The 12911-nt window shown below is 33.2% G+C and overlaps 1 protein-coding gene and 1 long non-coding RNA gene across 4 annotated transcripts in view; both read left to right on the top strand.

Annotated features, from left to right (window-relative positions):
• The window catches only part of LOC127699116 (dihydroxyacetone phosphate acyltransferase-like), a 226750-nt gene that overhangs the window by 34457 nt on the left and 179382 nt on the right, over window positions 1-12911 (top strand). The gene's annotated exons all lie outside the window — the stretch shown is intronic.
• Window positions 2197-7623, top strand: LOC127699168 (uncharacterized). Its single transcript, XR_007981117.1, has 2 exons — window positions 2197-2351; window positions 7065-7623. It is a non-coding gene; the product is annotated as an uncharacterized LOC127699168 (long non-coding RNA).

Genomic DNA, 12911 nt, shown 5'->3' with positions numbered 1-12911 from the left:
AGATAGGATGGGGTCCAGTCAGAATACACACAAAATATTGATACTTTTTAATGATTCCATACATTGTGTATTGTTTTCTATGAAACTTTTGTAGTTCTGAATTACATTTGAGTATATATAAATGGGAGTTTGAATCAATTCAGTGGGCATGAATATGGAAGCTAAATTCCCCCTTTAAGAAAATAATATAGCAATCATATTCATAAACAACAAGGCTAGATATTACATACACAAAAATATCTGTGACAATAAGAATCTTTTTGTTTTATTCAACTTTGATTATGTCCATTAGCTTTAATATCATGTTTTCAAAATTTTCATTCATCCAACAAATAAATTTCGGTGTTATTTTCAGAACACATGATAATACAGTGTAGTTTAATAAATAATCATGGAAAAAATGTTTAGAATAAAATACTTAGAAAATGTCCTTATGAAGGAAGTTGATAGTTTATTGTTGACACAACATAAAGATTTTGATGATAATTAATAATGTAAATTATTTCGCTTTCATATCAGCAGATAAGTAATTACTCTAGAAAAAATATACAAATCATAAAGTACACAAAATCTTCCTGTTAGAAAGTGCTTACTCATAAATATCATTACGATAAAGGATTGAAGTTTTTATTTACAAATTTAAAGAAGATGTTTAAACAAATGTGGTGTGCAAAGATTATGGAGAGATATCTGGGTTGCGTTCAATATCATAGAAATGCAGTGATACTTATACAAATGAGTTTCATAGAAAAATAAAAATGATAGAAAAATAACTAACAATTTGCCATATATATTGGGAATAACAATGCAATGTACATCAGACACTTTGCAGAATAAAAATTATTATTTGGATTTCTCAAAGCAAAACTCTGGATATGGAGTAGGTTTCTCTGTACAAAATCAACAGTTAAAATTTAAATATAAGATTTTCTTTGCCCTACAGGTATAGTTGTGATATTCTGTTTTTTATTTTGAAGAATTTGATTTTGGGTTTGGTTTAGGGATGTTTGTCAATGCAACAGTTCATCTTGAAACAAAACTACTTCAAATTTCTTCTTACCATATGCAGTATTGTTTATCTTGTTTATTATTTTTATTTATTTTTTTTGGTGGGGGGATTATATTTCGGCTATCCAATAGCAATTCTATTTCTATACATGGATATACATGTTTCTCAGCACAATTTCTTTTATAGTTTCTGCTGAAGTGGAACAGAACTTGTCTCACCTGCAATGACAAAAGCAGAATGAGTGACATAAGTGACATAAGAATGCTAATCTGGCAACAGCAGTTTAAACTATTTGTATCAGCATTATATTTCAGAAAGTAGAAGACCTATATACTTCAAAACTTGTTTACAGATGCATATGTTCCAAAGTGTCTGTCTGGAATACGCCCAATGTCCTTCACCTCAATATCATGGTTATGCCACTGTTTAAAGAAATGTATAGTGGTTTTATATCATGATTTTCTCACTTTAAATGAGCAATAGGATATTTATTTTTGGTATATAGAATCATTGAAAGGTTTACATTTCAATGAGACAGGTTCACCTGATCTTGACCTCATATCATGGATCAGTGAAAAACATTGGTGGCTAGGTCTGTTTCTCAAATGGTCAAAACAACAGGTCAGCAATATCTGGTGTCTGGAATGATTGTAAGGTGTACATGTCTATCTGGCAGGGTTCATCTAGTCTTGACCTCAATTTATGGTTCATTAGTCAATGTTAAGTTTTTGTGGTCAATATATACAAAAAAAAAGATGTGGTATGATTGCCAGTGATGCAACACTACACCAGAGAGACAGCTCTCTCACAAGCAAAACACCCTAACTGTAAAATATAAATGCATACACCACAGACACAGAGACACTTTCGGTCTGTTTGTCATATACTATTTTCAATATGTCAACTAAATTTGGAATGGGAATGGGGTCAGTTTCTCATCTTTATGCAAAAGGTCAATTGTTTTTGGTGTATGACATGATAGGAAGGTGAACCTGTCGATCTGGCAGGGTTCATCTGACCTTGACCTCATTTTGATCGGTCAATGTTAAGTTTTTGTAGTTTTGTCCACTTCTCAGATACTATAAGCAACAAGATGACTGTATAGAATGATTGTTAGATGTACTTGTCCTTCTCGCAGGGATCATTTGACCTTGACCTAATTTTTATGGTTCATTCTTCAATGTTCAATTTTTATACGACCGCAAAAAATTTTTGCGGTCGTATATTGGTATGACGTTGGCGTAGTCGTCCGAAGACACATTGGTTTTCGCACTCTAACTTTAGTTTAAGTGAATGGATCTCTTTGAAATTTTACCATAAGGTTCAATACCACAAAAGGAAGGTGGGGATTGATTTTGGGGGTTATGGTTCCAACAGTTAAGGAATTAGGGGCCACAAAGGGGCCAAAAATAAGCATTTTCTAGTTTCCAGACAATAACTGTGGAACGGTGTATGGATCTCTCTGAAATTATACTACAAGTTTCCATACCACAAAGGGATGGTTAGGATTTGCTTTGGGGGGTTATGGCTCAAACCGTTTAGGAATTAGGGGCAAAAAAGGGGGAAAATGGTTAATGGACAAATACTTTAGTACAAAACATAATTTAAAGCAGTGTAAGGGAGATAAATCAAATACATCATTGAAATTATCTCCCTTACACTGCTTTTAAATTACGAATAAAGTAATGGTTAACGAACAATTAAGATAATTTAAAACAGTGTAAGGGAGGTAATCCAAATACAACGTTTTGGTTACTTCCCTTACACTGCTTTTAAATTATGGTTAAAGAAATGCATATTTATAAAGGAAGACCAGTAAAAATATCTGCAAATGTTGCATCTTTTTTTTTTACAAAAAATCCATATGAAAGATTTGACACTATATTTTAAATTCTATTATAAAATAGATTAAGTTAGCACTATGGTAAATTTAAATGGGTAATTATGGTTGCAATCTCCATTGGAAATTTGATTGAGATTATGACCATATCTTTAGGGAAAGAATTTTTTTGGGGAAAAAAAGGGGGGGGGGCAAAAAGAAATTGTGGGGGTCAATTTTTTCTCATTTCAGATTTCAGAAATTAAAAAGAATTATTCTTCAAATATTATTTTTTTTTCAAATTTCTAATATTGAAAAATTTCAAGAAGTAATCTTTAATTGCACAGTATGGCGCATTAGATTTTTAAAATCTTTGACCACATTTTTTTATTTGTTATGCCGAATCTAACCGTGTATTTAGATTTTTAATTTTGGGTCCAGTTTTCAAATTGGTCTACATTAAGGTCCAAAGGGTCCAAAATTAAACTTTGTTTGATTTCAACAAAAATTGAATTGATGGGGTTCTTTGATAAATCGAACGCAACCTTGTTTTTAGATTTTTGATTTTTGGCCCTTTTTTCAAATTGGTCCACAGTAAGGTCCAAAGGGTCCAAAATTAAACTTTTGTTTGATTTTTAACAAAAATTAATTCTTGGGGTTCTATTATATGCTGAATCTAAATATGTATTTAGATTTTTGATTTTTGAGTTTTCAAGTTGGCCAAATTGGGGTCCAAAATTAAATTGTTTTATTTCAACAAAAATAGAATATATGGGGTTCTTTGATATGCTGAATCTAACCATGTATTTAGATTTTTTATTTGTGGACCCCGCTATCAAATTAGTTCATATTGAGGTCAAAAGGGTCCAAAATTAAACTTCGTTTGATTTCATCAAAAATTGAATTATTGGGGTTCTTTGATATGCCAAATCTAACCGTGTATGTAGATTTTTAATTTTGGGTCCTGTTTTTTAAATTTGTCTACATTAAGGTCCAAAGGGTCCAAAATTAAACTTAGTTTGATTTTAACAAAAATTGAAATCTTGGGGTTCTTTGATATGCTGAATCTAAACATGTATTTAGATTTTAGATTTTTGGCCCAGTTTTCAAGTTGGTCCAAATTGGGGTCCAAAATTAAACTTTGTTTGATTTCAAGAAAAATTGAATGTATGGGGTTCTTTGATATGCTGAATCTAACCATGTATTTAGATTTTTTATTTGTGGACCCCGCTATCAAATTGGTTCATATTGAGGTCAAAAGGGTCCAAAATTAAACTTTGTTTGATTTCTTCAAAAATTGAATTATTGGGGTTCTTTGATATGACAAATCTAACCGTGTATTTAGATTTTTAATTTTGGGTCCAGTTTTTTAAATTGGTCTACATTAAGGTCCAAAGGGTCCAAAATTAGACTTAGTTTGATTTTAACAAAAATTGAATTCTTGGGGTTCTTTGATATGCTGAATCTAAACATGTGTTTAGATTTTTGATTATGGGCCCAGTTTTCAAGTTGGTCCAAGTTGGGGTCCAAAATTAAACTTTTTTTGACAAAAATTGAATATATTGGGTTCTTTGATATGCTGAATCTAACCATGTATTTTGATTTTGGACATTGGACCATAATAGGTAAATCAAAAAAATTCAAGTTCTTAGACCACATTCTTTCTGTGTCAGAAACCTATGCTGTGTCAAATATTTAATCACAATCCAAATTCAGAGCTGTATCAAGCTTGAATGTTGTGTCCATACTTGCCCCAACTGTTCAGGGTTCGACCTCTGCGGTCGTATCAAGCTGTGCCCAGCGAAGCATTTTATTGTAATTAGGTCAGTTTCCATGATACAATAAGGAATACACTTACTATGTTTTGTGCATGTTATGATTGTAAGGTGCACATGTCTGTCTAGCAGGGTTCATCTGACCTTGACATTATTTACATGGATCATTGATAATGTTAAGTTTATGTGATACCTGTAGGTAAACCATCATATTACAAACTGAACACAAATTTAATTAGAGGCCTCGGTGGCCAAGTCGTCCAAGTAATTGGAACATCTGTATCACTAGCCTGTCAACACTGAGGTTGTGAGTTTGAATCCCACAAGTGGCAGGTGCGCTGGACTCCAATTTTAATTGACTAGGATTGTCAGTTTTTCTAACGAAGGTCATGGTTCTCTCTGGGTACTCTGGCTTCCTCCATCAATAAAAAATGACTGCCACGAAATAGCACAGTAGTGCAGAAAGTGGCATTAAACACCAATCAATCAATCAAATAAATTTAATCATAATAAGTAAAGCAGATGCGAAATATCAGTGTGTGCACTCTGGTTGAATTATTTACGTGTCCATTGCATAGTTTTTCAAAGATCTTCTCCGAAACTACTTAACCAATTTCAACCAAAGTTGGGATGAATGATCTTCATCAAATGATAAATAAAAGAGTTTTTGCCATAAATGACGATTTGACAAGTTTCCCTGTTTTTGCAAATTAGCCTTCAAATTATAGTTGATTGGAAAAACTGTGAATGGCAAAAAGACTTACAAAAATGCCAATATGTCTGACCATTGGATGACTCCTACCAGGAGATATGACTTTTCAAGTTTTCATCTCACCTGTCCGAAAGGCCAAGTGAGCTTTTCTCATCACTTTGCATCTGTCCTCTTTTACACAAATCTTCTCATACCACATCTTCTTTTTTATATGTTCAATAAATACAAGTCAAACATGACCAAAATCGTCAGAAAACTCCTTATTAGAGTTACTGCCCTTTAAAGACGATTTTTTACCAATTTTCCGCGTTTTTGCCTAATATCTGAAAAAAACTAAAATAGATAGATAGAAACAATACAAGCAAAAATGATCAGCAAGACAAGATCTACAAATTAGTCTACATGACCAAAATTGCTAGTCGTCTCCTTATTGAAGTTTTTGCCCTTTAATGAAGATTTTTCTTGTTATTACCTTTTATCTTGAAAACTGTAATAGATAGAAACTTTAAGTAGCACAAATGATCTGCAAGACTTTAAGAAGCACAAATGATCTGCAAGACTTTAAGAAGCACAAATGATCAGCAAGACTTTAAGAAGCACAAATGATCAGCAAGACAAGATCTACGAATGAACTTTAATGCTGAAATCTTATTCAACTTGTTTTCGAGTTATTGCCCTTTAATGATAATTTTAACATTTTTTTGAATTTTTTGCCTATTATCTTGAAAACTATAATAGATACATAGAAACTTTTAAAGGAAAAACTTCAGCAGGATAAGATCTACAAATATGTCAACATTACAGAAATTGTCTGTTAACTCTTAATAGAGTTGTTCCCCTTTCATGCTGATTTTTACTAAAAAGTGGTCATTGTTGAGATGCATGTGAGTGACACAGGCTCTTTAGAGCTCTTAGTTGCCAATTCTCTCAAGAATTATAACCAGGGATGACCATAACCTATTGTAGCCTGGCGGTGTGCCACACTTCAATTTTTAGCACCACCCTTAAATTACTAATTAAAAAGTATTAATTGATTGGAACACTGCCTCAAGGGTTTACATTGACAGTTGATTGCATGTATTTACATTGTCTTGCATGGTTGAACAAGGTCATGAAGGTGACCAAGTTTCTTCCAGTTGAACATTAAAAATTGTATGTAAATGGTGACCTATAGTTGTTAATTTCTGTGTCATTTGGTCTCTTGTGAAGAGTTGTCTCATTGGCAATCATACCACATCTTCTTTTTTATATGTTCAATAAATACAAATGGTTGAGTGTACCTTAAATTGAATATCTATATCCAAATTAAATCAATAAAAACAATCATTCTGCAAACAACTCATGATCACATGCAAAAATTGTGTGTTTACATCTGATAACAGCCATGTGCTTTTTGGTAGGAAAATATGGGGAAATCCCTATATCAAAGGCAATACTGTTTCTGGTTATTTATAGCCTGTAAAGAATTTCAATCTGATAAACAGCTAAAAACAAATTTCCAATTGCCATTTACATTTATTTAAATATTGAATATTAATCTGGAGGAAAAAAGAGAAACTGCAAATACATGTATATACTACTTTACATACATTTTTTATACGACCACAAAAAATTTTGCGGTCGTATATTGGTATGACGTCATCGTCGTCAGCGTCGTCCGAAGACATTTGGTTTCCGGACAATAACTTAAGTAAATGTAAATAGAAATCTATGAAATTAAAACACAAGGTTTATAACCACAAAAGGAAGGTTGGGATTGATTTTGGGGGTTATAGTCCTAACAGTTTAGGAATTAGGGGCCAAAAAGGGGCCCAAATAAGCATTTTTCTAGTTTCCAGAAAATAATTTGTGGAGCGGTGTATGGATCTCTCTGAAATTATACCACAAGTTTCCATACCACAAAGAGATGGTTAAGATTGGCTTTGGGGGGTTATGGCTCAAACCGTTTAGGAATTAGGGGCAAAAAAGGGGGAAAAACAAGGGTTTCCTGGTTAATGGACAATTAAAAAAAAGTACAATGTAATGTTTAGATTACCTCCCTTACACTGCTTTTAAATCATGTATAAAGAAATGTTGTATTGTCTTGAGGTGATTAGCTGTCAATTTATTTTTAGAAGTTACTATTTAAAAATGCTGATTAAGGAATATTAATTTTAGCCATGATTATGTATGTCATTTTCTATTTTAAGACTTTTATGATGTATTTAAATGGGTAATTATGGTTGCAAACTCCATTGGAAATTTGAATTGAGATTATGACCATATCTTGAGGGAAAGAATTTTTTTTTTTGGAAAAAGGGGGGGGGAGGTGAAAAAAATTGGGAGGGGGGTAAAAAATAAATTGTGAAGGGGGGGAACAATTTTTTCTCATTTCAGATTTCAGAAATTAAAAAGAAAATTTCTTCAAATATTTTTTTTTTTTTTGCAAAAAAAGGGGGGGGGGGGGTCAATTCGCAACAGCATAGTGTATTGCTCAAAAACAAAAAAAAAGGGGGTAAAATTTTTTTTTTTTTGGTGGGGGGGGGGGGGTCAATTCACAACAGCATAGTGTATTGCTCAAAAGCAAAAAATTGAATATAAATTCAAATCATATAACCAATTCTAAGTTCTTTGACTACAGTTATTCTGTGTCAGAAACCTATTATGTGTCAAATATTTAATTACAATCCAAATTCAGACCTGTATCAAGCGCGAATATTGTGTCCATTTTTGCCCCAACTGTTCAGGGTTGGACCTCTGCAATTGTATCCAGCTGCGCTCGGTGAAGCAATTTATTTTGGGGGGGTTAAAATTGATTTGATTATATTGTCATTTTATATTAATATGAATTTTATTAGTCTGAACAGACTTGTTTGAAACGGCTTTGTAATTCTGCCAGACTCATTTTAAAAATAAATTCTTTTATCATTTCTATCACACCTTGTGGTCTTCAATTAGGCAACTGCAATTAAATCTAAATTGTCATGAAATGAAGCTCTTGAAATTATAAATTTATCACATGAAATGCATAAATTTATATGGATCCCCACTTCTCCCCGAAGTCTGAACTTTGTTGGGTCTTTACTTCTCTTTCTTTAATAGCTCCCTAAAAGTGTGGTGACCACTAATAGGAAAAACTATGCAAGATTCACCCTTCAAATTAGATAGATATCCCAACTATTAGAGAAGACAAAATGAGCAACAAATCAGGGGCAATTTATTTCTGTGGAGCAATGCAATCCACGCTACACATCATCTGTACTTTGTTGACCTTTCTCCTCCACCCTTGATTTCCATTCTGTGGTAAACCCTGTATAACAGATAGATAAAAACTGTAAACAGCAAAAATGATCAGTAATACAGGATATTTATTATAATAATTGATTGCAATAAAGCTAAAGATTAATATCAAAATGGCATATCTATAAGAGGTGTGTGATTCAGGCTGTTCCAGGCCTTTTGTTTCTTTTAATTTATATCCTTCAAATAATTCAATCATGTTTTGTTTGGTAGGAGTTTTAGCAATACACAAAGTTCAGACATCACACGTCTTACAGAATAAACAACAATTTTGTCAACTATGTATTTCACATGGAATATGTTACTGCAGTCTGGGTTATCCTTGGCTTGTTGTTGGTGTGTTTGTAATGTGAATTATGGTATTTTTATGCCCCCGCCGTAGCCGAGGGGGCATTAAGTTTTACCCTTGTCCGTACGTCCCAAAGTTGGTTTCCGTTCTCTAACTTTAGTTTGCCTCAACCAAAAGTTATGAAACTTATACACAATGCTTATTACCACAAAATACAGATCAAGTTTGAATTTTGGTGCCGTCACGATAACGGTTCTTGAGTTATGCCCCTTTATAATTGTCAGTACAGTTTACTTTCTTATGAATTTTATGGCAATTTTTACACAAGAGAAAGTCACATTGTAAAAATTTCCATTTAACTTCATTGGAATCTACCCACAACTGACAAGATGTAGGAATTTCCCCCTTATGATTTTAAAAATGCCATTATGCTAAACACACTTGAACAGTGATATCCATTATTAAATATTTAATGCATATGACTATTGATATGGTTTAACATCCAAATGCTGTTCAAATTTGATCAGAAATGTATGTTAATGTTTATTCTCACAGTGTGTTGAATTAAATGAAAAAAGTAGTCTCCTTATATAGTTTATATCATTAAAAACAGAATGTGAAAAAGAAGATTTAAGAAATGGGTTTTTGTGTTTTGAGCTCTTGAGCAAATAATGTAGAAATTGTATTTATAAATGCCAGGTATTATATACAGATAATAAACTGGATTTAACATAAGTATATAAACAATATAAACAATGCTTTCCCTTTTGCCTCACCCTATCTCCATCCTTTTGGAGTTCATGTGATTCTCTCAGATTAACAATATAAACAATGCTTTCCCTTTTGCCTCACCCTATCTCCATCCTTTTGGAGTTCATGTGATTCTCTCAGATTAACAATATAAACAATGCTTTCCCTTTTGCCTCACCCTATCTCCATCCTTTTGGAGTTCATGTGATTCTCTCAGATTAACAATATAAACAATGCTTTCCCTTTTGCCTCACCCTATCTCCATCCTTTTGGAGTTCATGTGATTCTCTCAGATTAACAATATAAACAATGCTTTCCCTTTTGCCTCACCCTATCTCCATCCTTTTGGAGTTCATGTGATTCTCTCAGATTAACAATATAAACAATGCTTTCCCTTTTGCCTCACCCTATCTCCATCCTTTTGGAGTTCATGTGATTCTCTCAGATTAACAATATAAACAATGCTTTCCCTTTTGCCTCACCCTATCTCCATCCTTTTGGAGTTCATGTGATTCTCTCAGATTAACAATATAAACAATGCTTTCCCTTTTGCCTCACCCTATCTCCATCCTTTTGGAGTTCATGTGATTCTCTCAGATTAACAATATAAACAATGCTTTCCCTTTTGCCTCACCCTATCTCCATCCTTTTGGAGTTCATGTGATTCTCTCAGATTAACAATATAAACAATGCTTTCCCTTTTGCCTCACCCTATCTCCATCCTTTTGGAGTTCATGTGATTCTCTCAGATTAACAATATAAACAATGCTTTCCCTTTTGCCTCACCCTATCTCCATCCTTTTGGAGTTCATGTGATTCTCTCAGATTAACAATATAAACAATGCTTTCCCTTTTGCCTCACCCTATCTCCATCCTTTTGGAGTTCATGTGATTCTCTCAGATTAACAATATAAACAATGCTTTCCCTTTTGCCTCACCCTATCTCCATCCTTTTGGAGTTCATGTGATTCTCTCAGATTAACAATATAAACAATGCTTTCCCTTTTGCCTCACCCTATCTCCATCCTTTTGGAGTTCATGTGATTCTCTCAGATTAACAATATAAACAATGCTTTCCCTTTTGCCTCACCCTGTCTCCATCCTTTTGGAGTTCATGTGATTCTCTCAGATTAACAATATAAACAATGCTTTCCCTTTTGCCTCACCCTATCTCCATCCTATTGGAGTTCATGTGATTCTCTCAGATAAACAATATAAACAATGCTTTCCCTTTTGCCTCACCCTGTCTCCATCCTTTTGGAGTTCATGTGATTCTCTCAGATTAACAATATAAACAATGCTTTCCCTTTTGCCTCACCCTATCTCCATCCTTTTGGAGTTCATGTGATTCTCTCAGATTAACAATATAAACAATGCTTTCCCTTTTGCCTCACCCTATCTCCATCCTTTTGGAGTTCATGTGATTCTCTCAGATTAACAATATAAACAATGCTTTCCCTTTTGCCTCACCCTATCTCCATCCTTTTGGAGTTCATGTGATTCTCTCAGATTAACAATATAAACAATGCTTTCCCTTTTGCCTCACCCTGTCTCCATCCTTTTGGAGTTCATGTGATTCTCTCAGATTAACAATATAAACAATGCTTTCCCTTTTGCCTCACCCTATCTCCATCCTATTGGAGTTCATGTGATTCTCTCAGATAAACAATATAAACAATGCTTTCCCTTTTGCCTCACCCTGTCTCCATCCTTTTGGAGTTCATGTGATTCTCTCAGATTAACAATATAAACAATGCTTTCCCTTTTGCCTCACCCTATCTCCATCCTTTTGGAGTTCATGTGATTCTCTCAGATTAACAATATAAACAATGCTTTCCCTTTTGCCTCACCCTATCTCCATCCTTTTGGAGTTCATGTGATTCTCTCAGATTAACAATATAAACAATGCTTTCCCTTTTGCCTCACCCTATCTCCATCCTTTTGGAGTTCATGTGATTCTCTCAGATTTTTCGTTACATTGACTTGTCTTCTTAATTATTTTAAGAAGTATGAACATTGGTACTGTTACCTTCATTTACTTCAATTTTCATGGATTTTAAGAGTATAAGTGAACAATGATATTCAAGAAATGCAAATTTCCAATATACTTGTATACCTTATTTGTGAAAACCACAAAATATCAAGAATCCATGAAAACACCATTATGCTTGTAACTATGAAAAAAAAAACAAATTCACAGTAATAAAGAAAGGTTAATTTGAGAAAAATTCAATGTTGATTAAAAAATTAATGCAATCCCATTGACAATTATTATTGTAGTCAATTATTAACCTATGTTCAACTAATTTTTATACGACCTTATAAGGGTATGGCGATTTTGTCGTCGCTCGAAGACATTTTTGTTACCAGACAATAACTTAAGTATAAGTGTATGGATCTCAATGAAATTGTTCCACAAGGTTCCATACCACGAAAGAAAGGTTGAGACTGATGTTGCAGAGTTATCCTCCTAACTGTTTAGGACTTAGGGACCAAAAAGGATCCAAAAACGGCATTTTACTTGTTTCAGGACAATAACTTATGTAGAAGTGTATGAATCTCTATGAAATTGTACCACCAGGTTCCATACTTTAAAATGAAGGATGGGATTAATTTAAGGGGTTATGGCCCAAATTGTTTAGAAATTAGTGGCCAAAAAGAGGCCAACAAACAAGGATTTTCTGGATTCCAGACTATAACCTGAGTATAAGTCTATGGATCTCTATGAAATTGTACCACAAGGTTCCATACCTCAAAAGGAAGGTTGGGATTGATTTTGGGGGTTATGGCCCTAATTTTCTAGGAATTAAGGGCCAAAAAAGGGACCAAAAACAATACTTTTCTAATATTTTGTGTAAATTGCTTATTGACTAATTTGAATGGGGTTTAGTTCAAAGTCTTGAACTCTTAGGGTTCTTAAATATGCTGAATCGACTGTGTATTTAGATTTTTGACCCCGTTTTTAAATTTGTACACATTTAGGTTCAAAGGTGTTTAATTTCATAAATAATTGAATTATTGGGGTTCTTTGATATGTCAAATCTAACCTTGTATTTAGATTTTTAATTTTGGGATCTTTTTTGAAATTGGTCCTCATTAAGGTTTAAAGGGTCCAAAATTGAACTTTGTTTGATTTTTAACAAAAATTAAAGTCTTGGGGTTCTTTTATATACTCAATCTAAACATGTATTTAGATTTTTGATTTTGGGCCCAGTTTTCAAGTTGGTCCAAACTTGGGTCCAAAATTAAACTTTTGTAAATTTTAACAAAAAATGAAT

Source organism: Mytilus californianus, unplaced genomic scaffold (assembly GCF_021869535.1).
Source record: "Mytilus californianus isolate M0D057914Y unplaced genomic scaffold, xbMytCali1.0.p SCAF_4, whole genome shotgun sequence".
In the NCBI taxonomy this organism is placed as follows: Eukaryota; Metazoa; Mollusca; class Bivalvia; order Mytilida; family Mytilidae; genus Mytilus; species Mytilus californianus.
This window is presented reverse-complemented; position numbering and strand designations above follow the sequence as displayed.